Source organism: Podarcis melisellensis (assembly GCF_964234715.1).
Source record: "Podarcis melisellensis genome assembly, chromosome: 7".
Classification (NCBI taxonomy): domain Eukaryota; kingdom Metazoa; phylum Chordata; class Lepidosauria; order Squamata; family Lacertidae; genus Podarcis; species Podarcis melisellensis.
Window position 1 is genome coordinate 76,310,561 of NC_138539.1, and position 12,729 is coordinate 76,323,289.

The 12,729-nt window shown below is 42.8% G+C and overlaps 1 protein-coding gene across 2 annotated transcripts in view; it reads right to left on the reverse strand.

Moving 5' to 3' along the window:
- Window positions 1-12,729, reverse strand: part of FBXL7 (F-box and leucine rich repeat protein 7) — a 215,525-nt gene that overhangs the window by 184,974 nt on the left and 17,822 nt on the right. For both annotated transcript variants that reach the window (XM_081919120.1, XM_081919118.1), the window contains exon 2: window positions 11,771-11,826. The gene's annotated coding sequence lies outside the window, so the exon portion shown is untranslated. The remainder of the gene's footprint in view (window positions 1-11,770; window positions 11,827-12,729) is intronic.

Consider the following 12,729-nt stretch of genomic DNA (forward strand, 5'->3'; position numbering starts at 1 on the left):
AGGAATGTAGTCTGCTTGCTTTGGATTATTTAGCTGAGATTGTAGTTATGTTGTTCCTGTAGCTCATGTAGCACATGTACAAGCATATTTGGCAAAAGCTAATAACCTGAACTTTTCTGTTCATTCTTGACTCTGAGGTTGACTAAAAGGAATGTTCCTCTGACAGACTAATAGCTTACCATTTGTATCTGAAACACCAGTGCCAGGGGGGGGGATCAAAACACCAAGGTACTAACTATGCCCTTGTAACTGAAATCAGAACGCTACTTTTGCAGAGAAACCTGGAAAAGGGCAACTGATAGTCAACATTCAAACACAGATGTCCACATATCGCCAACAGCTACTGTTATTATAATTCAGAATTAAATAAAATATAAAGCGAAGCAGTATTATTTTGAATACAGTATAATCCTTGAAACGTTTTGGGATTCTCAAGAAAGGCAAAGCATTTTGGTGCTGCAGACAAGAGTTGCTCAAAAACTAACCAGCCAAGTTCACCCTAGGGCCAGTTTAGTGGGATTACAAAGGGCAATATAAATAATGGTTTAAGGGAACAGACCCAAAGTCTTTTTGGCTTAGCTCCTCTCCAGAAAAACCTTCTACTTCTCTTAGGCTTTTTAATGGGTGGGTTTAGTAGCTGCTGGTTGCATATATTATTCTTGGGCTTTTATAACCTTTTTATTGTATTAAGAACATAAGATGAGCCTACTGGATCCAGCCCAAGGCCCATTGAGTCCTGCACTCTGTTCTCATGGTTGCCAACCAGATGCCCTCCGTCAGGACTTGAGGGACATCGTGACGGAAGCCACAGCACACAGAAATGCCGTTTACTTTCCCGCCGCAGCGGTACCTATTTATCTACTTGCATGCTTTCAAACTGCTAGGTTGGCAGGAGCTGGGACAGAGCAACGGGAGCTCACTCCATCTTGGGGATTCAAACTGCTGACCTTCTGATCGGCAAGCCCAAGAGGCTCAATATGAGAGAGGGAAAGAAACATTGTCCGCACCTTAATTCTGTAGCGCCTGGTTGTTCTGTAGCTGGTAACCTTATCGCCAAGCTGAGTTTGATAAACTATCCGAGGATCCTTTAACTTTCCCGTGGGCCAAAAAACATCTTTGGCAGGGTAATTTTGAGTTGAAAACACCTTGGAGGACTAGCCACCATTCTTCTAACCATTTTATAGCTAATCCAGGCTGATTGAAGCTTTAAAGATGAATGGGAACCCTTTACAAAGTATTTGAAGATGCAACAAAGCGAACTGGACTTCTTGGCTGGTTTTGAATAAACATTCACAAACTTTTTATTGATAATTATCAGCTAAATAGTTTGAGGATCTATACAACTGTGTAACATGCAGAAAACAGCATTTTTAGAGAAATCAAAGACTGGAACTGAGGGAAGTCGGGGGGTGGGGGAGTTCTGTGGGGGGAGGGAGGAAAAATGGGAGGAAATAAGGATGATATGTTTTTGGATAATATGTTTTGTTTTAATTTTGAATAAAAAAGTAAAAAAATAAAATAAAAAAGAAGCTTCTTTAAAAAAAAGTGCAGGGGGAAAACCACAGAGAGTACTTGGTATAAGATGTAACGTGAGCCTAAAGGTCTGTCTAGTCCAGCATCCAGTTATTAGAAGCCTTCCATGCTGACAAGCAGCGTATGAAAGTGGTAGCCATGGAAATAAATGGAGGCCTATATATTTTATCTTCATATTGGAGGGGATGAGGTCAGGGCTGGATTACCTATAGGCGCTAGGGGTGCGGGGCACCTGGGCGCTGGGCTCTCAGGGGTGCCAGGTCAAGAGTCCAGGGCCGAGATTTGGAGTCTGGGGATTGAAGAGCCAGGCCAACCGACAGCTGCTGCCGAGCAGAGCGGAGCCCATTGGAGCACTGCAGGCTTTTCTGCTGTGGGCGCTGAGGCAGCCGACTGACTCCGTCCTCCTGCGCACCTGGGATTGGTGGGCCATCAAGAGGCTCACCCAGCACATGCATGCTGCTCACATGAGGCGCGCAGCTTCCCTCCCAAGCCTCTGTGGGGATTGCTCTCTTCCCTCTACCCACAGAGGCATTGGAGAGAGTTGTGTGGCCTGTTGGGAAACTGCGTACATGCAGCTACTCACACAGAGTCACTTAAGGTTTGGCAGACAGCCAGAAGGCAATCTGAAGGGGCAAGTCTGCCTGGTGATAATGTAGCACCCTGCTTGTGGTTAACGCTTAGCTGGAATGAAATATTCAACGCAGCAATAGAGAAATTAAAATAATAATTTATTTGTCAGACAAATAAATGATAGGCACAGTGGTATATGATTACCAAAGCTCTGCCCACTCCAGCCCTGATGGTCAGCACTTATATTTCCTCAGCCCAGCCCCCTTGCTCCTCCTTTGGCTGCCTCTGTCCAATCAGCCTGGTTGAAATTCCTATTGGCTGTTTGCTAGAACTAATCATAAAAGATACACCCATTTCCTATTACCTTTTATGGGAGACAAAGAGCTATATTTCCTTCTATCCATAAATGGCAAACAAGTAGCCATATATCTTACATTTGCCTTGACAAGGCACCTTAATTACCAGATCACCTTTTGCCCTTGTTGCCCCTCCATTCCAAAATAGATGGCTAAAACAGATGGCTCATGGTCTTACATTTTGTCTTAAACAGAGATCTTGGGTTCACATTCTCACACACCATCAATGAAATAAGAATCTAACATAAGAATCTAACATTTCTTACTTTCTAAATCCTTTGCATCATTACATTTAAGCCAACAAATCTCATACATTAACATAGATCCTTTTCAAAGTAAAACCTCTTCAGTTTACACCCCCCTTTCCCGGCCAGCTGCTTTTCCCATTAGCTCTTGCCCTTTGACCTTAGGAAAATGTGGCTAAAGCCTAATGGGAGGCACATGGTATTATTTTCTGTTAAACAATAAATCCTACTATTTACTAACTCTTAATTAGTGTTTTTGCAGCTTGATTGTATTCTGTAATATGTGGGGTCAGTGTAACCTTTGCTCCCAGCCTATAATTCCCTTTTACAACTTTGAGAATTTTGGCTCCTGCTATAAATCAGGGGGGCCCTTGTCCAGGAGAATAAACATCTGCCAAAGCCCTTAGCCAGCTGGTTTTCTGCCTGGCATAAAACATACAAACATTTGCAAATATATCTTTAAGCTCATTTTAAAATACAGGTCTTGATCAGATGCCTCAATAACAGAAACATGGAGACAACTCCCTGATTGGTCAAGCTCTCTCAAGGGCGTGATAATTAATGGCCTACTAACTGGAATGTGTTAGTTCAGTGTTCAGAGTTCAGTAGTTCAGTTGTTCTGTGTCAGTGTAGGAGTTGTGAGTCGTGTCAGAGAGAGCTAGCAAAAGATCCGTGTTCTGTTCCTGTAAATAGTCCACTGTATATAATAAACACCTAATTCCAAGTTCCTGGTTCCTGCTTCGTCTATCCTGCCTGCAGCTGAGTTGCCAATTGCTTCCGTGGATTCTGCATGTACTCTGCTAGGTCTGGCTAAGGTCCTGCAATTAGTCAGAAAGTTGCGAAACACCAAATAGGTGCTCCACAACTCTGAGCTGCCCCCCTAAAAAAAGTTCAACAACTTTGGCCTTTCCCCCCCCCCCAAAAAATGGGGGCTCTGGGCAGTTTTTTCCACCTCATCGCCGCATATGCTAAAGACGGCCCTGGATGAGGTCAGCCTCTCCTCTTCCTTCCTGGTTCTGGGTCAAACCTTCTTTAAAAATCTGCAGCCTCCTCTATGGCCAGAAGATGGTGCTGGAGTACCAGAGGCTCCCATTTCAGTGGGCAGGTACTTTTATTTCTCTATGAAGCATTGCACCAAGTGTTCCCCAACATGAAAAGTGGGCTGTGGGAGGGACCAAACTATTATTTCATCTACCTCTTCTGGGAGGAAAAAGAGCTTTTTATGTTTCTTCACCCACTGGTTGCCACTTCTCCGGGAAGTTGCTTTGATACTATTTTCTGTTGCCTAGTGGAGTATCTTCCTTATCACAATGGGATCCCAGCCAATCAGGGATCACACTGTGAATGGAATAATAATAATAATAATAATAATAATAATAATAATAATAATAATAATAATAATTTATTATTTATACCCCGCCCATCTGGCTGGGTCTCCCTAGCCACTCTGGGCGGCTTCCATAAAAACCAAAAATACAGTAAAATATCACACGTTAAAAACTTCCCTGAACAGGGCTGCCTTAAGATGTCTTCTGAACGTCAGGTAGTTGTTTATCGCTTTGACATCTGCTGGAAGGGTGGGCGCCACTACCGAGAAGGCCCTCTGCCTGGTTCCCTGTAGCTTTGCTTCTCGCAATGAGGAAACCGCCAGAAGGCCCTCGGCGCTGGACCTCAGCGTCCGGGCAGAATGATGGGGGTGGAGATGCTCCTTCAGGTATACTGGACCGAGGCCGTTTAGGGCTTTAAAGGTCAGCACCAACACTTTGACATCACAATTCCAAAAAGCCAATGAGATGTGATTTTCTGGCTTGCCTGTCTTTAACGGCAAATGTAGCCAACTCAGAGTGAGGGAAATGCTTCCTGTATTGCATTATTCTAGACTGGGAAAAGGAAAACAGAAGGCTTGTCACATCCAGGTGGAAGGGGAGTGTAGCTGCCATGATAGCAGCTATCATGGCTACCTGTAAAGCTGATATGTTTGGGGACCCTGTATAGTAACCTTAGTAAGACAAGTTAGAAATAGCTCTTCGGGTTACTGCATAGAATACTTTAACAGACAAAAGTGGTTTTCTGTGAGGGATTTAGCGTTCGCTCAGGAAAATTGAATGTAACAACTCTGAACTTCTGGGAAAGAGAGGTTGAGGAAAACCCTCCCCTGTGATAACAATACAATTTGAGGTTGAAATTGTGGTACAACTCATGCTTTTCATGCTGAAGGTCCCAGGTTAAAACTCTCTTGGGAAAATGCTCAGCAGATAATGTGAAAGACTAAATCTGGGTCTAATCAAAATGGAGACCAATTATTTAGAAAGCAGAAGTACTCAGGTTTGACTAATACAACCAGTTCTTTCAGAATAGCTTCCTGAGGTTTGCAGGCAACCATTGTATGAATAACTTTCTTGAAACCTCTTGGTAACCCATATTTCCACATGTTGGGTCCCGTTCTAAAATTTAGGGGAAACAAACAATGGTGCTTGCTCACGAGTAAGTATGCATGAGTTTGCAGTCATAATCAGTTTCATTCTTGGTTCATTTTCTCATAAAACGCAAACAGTTGTGGTACTCAGACTACACTAATTGGCAATAATATTGCATTTCGGCAAGCCTTTGGCATCAGGTATACCTTCCCTTGCCAAACCACTGTCTTCTTTCCAAAAAGTAATCTTTTCTGATTTTCAAAAAAGATATTAGCCCAAAATAAGTAGTTGTTAGAAAATTCTTAATAAAAACCAGAGAGCAACAATATATCCAAAACATTGGAGTCCACATGCAACTCTATGCCTTTATGTTCGCATTAGCCATCCGCAGATATAAAAGAACATCTCCCTGAAGCTAAATGGTTGCAGGATGTCTTTCCTGCTATTGACAAATAATTCTAGAATACACCCAACTATATAAATCAGTGCCTAACTCTGAAGCTTTGAAGCTTTCCCAAATGAAGTGCGTGAGGCAAAAAATCAACTACTCCAAACTCGAACAAAGCAGCTTTGGAACAGGAGCCAGCAAATTTACAAGCTGAGAAACCCACTCTGGAAAATAACATTTTCTGTGCTCCTGCCCAAACCCCATTCATTTCAATGGATTGCAGCTGGAAGGAGCACCCTACAACTGGAAGCACCCAGAGTCTTGGGCATTTTATATACAGTGGTTCCTCGGTTTAAGAACAGCCCTGTTTACCAACTATTCGGTATAAGAACTCCGCAAAACTGGAAGTAGCGTCCTGGTTAGCGAACACCCAAAGGGTCTCATCAATGGTTCCTCTTCATCCTGGAGAAGAGTGACTAGTAGGGTGCCACAGAGTTCTGTCTTGGGCCCGGTCTTATTCAACATCTTTATCAACGATTTGGATGATGGACTCAAGGGCATCCTGATCAAATTTGCAGATGACACCAAACTGGGAGGGGTGGCTAACACCCCAGAGGACAGGATCACACTTCAAAACGACCTTGACAGATTAGAGAACTGGGCCAAAACAAACAAGATGAATTTTAACAGGGAGAAATGTAAAGTATTGCAATTGGGCAAAAAAAATGAGAGGCACAAATACAAGATGGGTGACACCTGGCTTGAGAGCAGTACATGTGAAAAGGATCTAGGAGTCTTGGTTGACCACAAACTTGACATGAGCCAACAGTGTGACGCGGCAGCTAAAAAAGCCAATGCAATTCTAGGCTGCATCAATAGGAGTATAGCATCTAGATCAAGGGAAGTAATAGTGCCACTGTATTCTGCTCTGGTCAGACCTCACCTGGAGTACTGTGTCCAGTTCTGGGCACCACAGTTCAAGAAGGACACTGACAAACTGGAACGTGTCCAGAGGAGGGCAACCAAAATGGTCAAAGGCCTGGAAACGATGCCTTATGAGGAACGGCTAAGGGAGCTGGGCATGTTTAGCCTGGAGAAGAGGAGGTTAAAGGGTGATATGATAGCCATGTTCAAATATATAAAAGGATGTCACATAGAGGAGGGAGAAAGGTTGTTTTCTGCTGCTCCAGAGAAGCGGACACGGAGCAATGGAGCCAAACTACAAGAAAGAAGATTCCACCTAAACATTAGGAAGAACTTCCTGACAGTAAGAGCTGTTCGACAGTGGAATTTGCTGCCAAGGAGTGTGGTGGAGTCTCCTTCTTTGGAGGTCTTTAAGCAGAGGCTTGACAACCATATGTCAGGAGTGCTCTGATGGTGTTTCCTGCTTGGCAGGGGGTTGGACTCGATGGCCCTTGTGGTCTCTTCCAACTCTATGATTCTATGATTCTACATTACCCCGGTCTAAGAACGGAAGCCGAATGGTGGAAGGGTACTGGCAGTGGGGAGGCCTCATTAGGAAAAGCACACCTCAGTTTAAGAACAGCTTTGGTTTAAGAACGGACTTCCGGAACGGATTAAGTTTGTAAACTGAGGTAGCACTGTACAGGATTTCATTGTTAGAAGAAAAATGCAACTTTTGCAAGAGTTGCCTTTTCCAGTGTTTGTGTGTGTGTGTGTACACACACACTTTTTTAAAATTTATTTTAATAATTGATATTCCTCTTTTAAAAATTGGGATTTTTCAAATGCTGATGGCTGTGACTTTTTAGCAGAGTGGAGAGTCCAGCTTTCTGGTAGCTTCATCATAATCATGCTGGGCACATCAATATTCCTTCTGTGTTTCTGAAGAACAAATTTCTACCTCTTGAAGCAGTAGGGAAGAAACTCCTGACAATATACTTGACATTTCTTTTACCTCTCTGCACATGGGCAGAGAGTTGGTCCTCCAATGCAATTACAGTGGTACCTTGGTTTTCAAAGTGTTCCGGAAGTCCGTTCCAAAACCCAAGCGTTCCAAAACCAAGGCACGCTTTCCCATAGAAAGTAATGCAAAATGGATTAATTCGTTCCAGGCTTTTAAAAAACAACCCCTAAAACAGCAATTTAACATGAATCTTACTACCTAACATGACCATTGATCCATAAAGAAAGCAATAAACAATGTACTGCAGTCACACAATCAATCCAGTAACTGAACTGAGTTCCACACAGTCACAAAAACGATACAAAAAGAGCCGCAAAAACAAAAATGCAAAATAAATAGCAAAAGCAGACAGACCTCAGCGTAACACTCAAAATGGAAGTGTGGCACTCAAAACGGAAGTGTGGCACTCAAATCAGAAGCGTAACATTCAAAACACAGCCTGTTCAGCTTTTGAAAAAAGTTTGCAAACCGGAACATTTACTTCCATATTTGCAGTGTTTGGGTCCCAAATTGTTTGAGTACCAAAGCGTTTGAGAACCAAGGTACCACTACGGCGATTTGCTCCCTGCTGTTCTCACTACCCTTTCCACAAAATATACTGTTCCTCGTGATCATCTACTGTATCTCCCATCCCCAACCCTTCTTTCCATCACTTTGGTTGCAGCAGAACAAAACTTTTCCAAAAAAGCCTGGAACCAGAATAGGTTTTACACATTTCTGCAAAATGTGGACTCATTCCCTGTCGCTACTCTTTTGGTTCATTCTCCACATCAGATTAACTTACTTTTAGGATGTCTTCTCCAGGAGGGCACCATGGAGAAAGTAACTTTAGATGAAGTATACCTTGAAGATTTACCACTTTGGCAGTGGAATGTTCCACCATGTGAGTTATATCTAGGTTCTTGTTTAAGTAGGACAACATTTACTCCCCACCCCTATCCTGGTGTAACTGAGAAGACAAGCAGAAAATCCTTCTTAAAATGGTAACAGATGTGTCGTCTATAGCACAAATACACTATCGTGCTAGTTTCATTACGGCAGTCTCCATCGCTTCCAACAAACTTTGCTGGGGCAGAATGGGAGTCAGGACAGGGTTCCTGTTTCCAATGTAAAGGAACACCTGTTTATAGAATATTTATGATAAAAGGAGGTCAGTGGAGCCAACGACATCTGTAATCTTCAGATCTAGAGTGAGATGTATATGACGGAATTATCCACGAGCAATGCGAGATCCATGAGACCAATTTGGGTTATCATTCATCCTTGATCAATTCTACTACAGCTTTCTCAGTTGATGGTTATTTTAAATGCAAAGATCAGGCAGTTTAACACACATTTTTAAAAAAAAAAAAAATCACTGCTGTTCCGTTAACATGACTGTTATGTACTGAGTTGAATAGGATCTAAAATGCAGCAGTCTGATTGGTCCTAGAACAATGCAGCAGTATAATTGGTCCGCAGGAGCCACCCAATCCAGATCCAGCTGGAAGTGAATCCACAACCTGATTGGCCTACAGAAGGATCCCAGAATTAGCCAATCACGTGCAGCCCATTGTGTAAATAATGTACCAGTATATAAGCAGATATTGTGGGGAAACCTCCATTCCTGCTCAGCACTATGAGCTGAATAAAGAGCATGAAATCCACTCTCAACTCCGAGTATATTTCAATGGCCCTTCAAAATGTAAAGCTAACTACAAGTGGCCATTGTCTCAAGTAATGGAAAATGCCAACTATTGTATAGGATCAGTTATTTCTTTAGCCGCTCATCACTCTGGATGCTCAAACAACCATAGACTGATGAATGTCCCGATTTCTCCAGTTAAACGGGTCTCAGGAAACAGCCTGGGAAGGAGACTTCTGCTTGGGACCTTGAAGTCTGTCAATCAGCATAGACTATACTGTACTAAATGGACCAATGAAAGAGACATTTCAGAATTTTGCAGGAAGGAAAATAGATACCATGCTGCAGATTGTTTGTGCAGGAAACAGAGGGTTTATTAATGATGACAAGTGCGCATCAAATAGTAAAAAAGAGAGGAAAGTGTAAATGAAAAAATAAAGCATATAATATTACCAACTGGGAAACTGGTGTTCTTTGTTGATTGTGTGTCCATTTTACGAAGAAACTATTAGACACGTCTCCAAATTAGTAAAAGGAAAAAACTAATTTTAATCATTTAACTAAATTTAATTATGTTTTTGATATTTTGTTGGGAGCCACCCAGAGTGGCTGGGGCAACACAATCATATGAATAATAAAATTATGGTGATTATTTATTGTGAATAAATAAGATGGGGACATTTCTGAATCGTCTCCAAGCCAGGGGTGGGGAACTTCTGGACAGCAAGCCAAACTTGACCCTCCCGTCCCCCACATTTGGTCCTTGAGGCCACTTTCATGAAGCCACAGCCAACCCCCCTACACCTGATTTCATGATGTTAGGGGTGGGGTCTAAGCTGCCCATCAAATCTATACATGTCAGATCAGAGGTAATCCCCACTGAGTTCAATGAGATTTGCCTCAGTTCCCAGTAAACATGCTGATAACTTGGTGAAATGATTCAGCGGAACATTTTATCTGTGCGTGGAGTGGGGAGAGATAATGATGTCTTATATAAAGGATAATGTATGTGTTATTTTTCATGAGGTAAATCAGTTAATGTACTATATATATAATAGTATTTAGATCATCACTCTATATTCATACAAGGAGGAGGCAAATGATTGAACCCATTTCTCCTCACATTACTGGGTCAGTTTCATGACTTTTGGGTCAAACCGCTCTCTACACCTCTGATTAGGCTTACTCTTGAGTAGCTGTGTCTAGAATTGCTGAACTAGTTTGTTGGGTACACAGAGGCAAGAGCAAGGAAAATCTGGGACACAACAAATTAGCTCCGCATGAGACAGTTACGAGAAAATTGCTCACATTAGTGCCTTCCTAGTTGGGCGCTTTGATGGCAGAAAGTGAGGAGGAATTAAAGAACCTTTTAATGAGGGTGAAAGAGGAGAGCGCAAAATATGGTTTGAAGCTCAACATCAAAGAAACAAAGATCATGGCCACTGGTCCCATCACCTCCTGGCAAATAGAAGGGGAAGAAATGGAAGCAGTGAGAGATTTTACTTTCTTGGGCTCCATGATCACTGCAGATGGTAACAGCAGTCACGAAATTAAAAGACGCCTGCTTCTTGGGAGAAAAGCAATGACAAACCTAGACAGCCTCTTAAAAAGCAGAGACATCACCTTGCCAAAAAAGGTCCATATAGTTAAAGCTATGGTTTTCCCAGTAGTGATGTATGGAAGTGAGAGCTGGACCATAAAGAAGGCTGATCGCCGAAGAATTGATGCTTTTGAATTATGGTGCTGGAGGAAACTCTTGAGAGTCCCATAGACTGCAAGAAGATCAACCTCTCCATTCTGAAGGAAATCAGCCCTGAGTGCTCACTGGAAGGACAGATCCTGAAGCTGACGCTCCAATAATTTGGCCACCTCATGAGAAGAGAAGACTCCCTGGAAAAGACCCTGATGTTGGGAAAGATGGAGGGAACAAGGAGAAGGGGATGACAGAGGATAAGATGGTTGGATAGTGTTCTCGAAGCTACCAGCATGAGTTTGACCAATCTGATGGAGGCAGTGGAAGACAGGAGTGCCTGGTGTGCTCTGGTCCATGGGGTCACGAAGAGTTGGACACGACTAAACAACTAAACAACAACAACAACAACAAGTTGGGCACTTGCGGTTCACCCTCTGCGATTGCACAAACCAAAAGCCTGAAATATTGAACCAAAACATCTGTTCTTATGGGCCGGGGGCAAGCTGTATAGAGGATAAAAGGGGATGTCACATGTTCCACAGCATAGGACCCCCAGTACCCGGTACAACTTCAAAATCTCTTGTCTTCCTTTCTGAGAAACTTTACAACTGTCAGAACATACTGAAAGCAAAATGCTCCAGATTGCATCAATCTGATTGTGTCTCCCTTTCTCACGGTACGGCCGCTGGTCTACGAAATTCTACACCTTCACCCACCCCCTTTTCTCCACAGTCTCCCTTCATCCGCAGTCTTCGACGTTCTCCTCAGTTCTTAAGACAATCTGTTTTGGATAGGTTTCAGTCTTCCCTACTGCTGATTCAGGGCTTCTCTCCCCACGTTCCTGTCTGCATGGATTGCAGCCCCAACATATGGGGCGGATTATGGTTTCCTTTGATTGTGTGATTTAAATCACCTTTGCTGCCCAGCAGCTCAGCCTACAAAGGGAACTGCCTGCTGGGCTCTAAGGAGATTAGATTCTGAAAATGTTAGGCTGGGTCGATGCTGTAATAATTGTACCTTGCAAGGAGGGCAGGTCGTCATCATTCAGCACGTATACCGGGTGCGCAGCAAACCTGGCCAAGAGAAAGAATAAGATGTGAGGAGAAAAACTGCATTTTCTAAGAGATCTTCCCAGTCAGATTTACAGTGTATTCATGTGTTTCTAATGGAACAGATAAAGGGCACAGAATTACATTTCAATTCAGTAATGCAAAAGCCTGTTTTGAAGTCTGCTTTAGCTGATATTTTTCAGTAGGTTCTGAGATGCTAAGCATGTGTTGTAACACGCTGTGTCTTGAAAACAGCTTGGGGAAAATGGGTTGAACCAGAACATGACACGTCATGATGTGTGTGGCGTGGGGAGAATTTAAAGCCAATTCTTTCACACTTGGTTTTAAAAATATGACAAATGGAACAGAGCCAGCCTCCGAAATTTGCACTTATCTGAATTTTGTGGTGTAGTCCTTCAACCAGTGTTTACCAAAATACATGTTAGGGGCAGGGTGTGCTTCAAAATAACTATATTAGTGAAAATAGCATCCAAAACTGGATTATATTAGGAGAAATTGCTAGCAACCATGTGTACATAGCCAGAACTGCATTCAAAAATGTGTTTATTAGGAGAAATTCACACAAAAATGCTGAAGAATTTTCATGAGGATTTAAAAATAATACGTTTCCGAGCCCAATTCAAAGTGTTGGTGCTGACCTTTAAAGCCCTAAACGGCCTCGGCCTGTATACTTGAAGGAGCATCTCCACCCCCATCGTTGAGCCCAGACACTGAGATTGAGCGCTGAGGGCCTTCTGGCAGTTCCCTCACTGCAAGAAGTGAGGTTACAGGGAACCAGACAGAGGGCATTCTCGGTGGTGGCGCCCACCCTGTGGAACGCCGTCCATTCAGATGTGAAAGAAATAAGCAGCTATCCTATTTTTAAAAGGCATCTGAAAGCAGCCCTGTTTAGGGAAGTTTTTAATA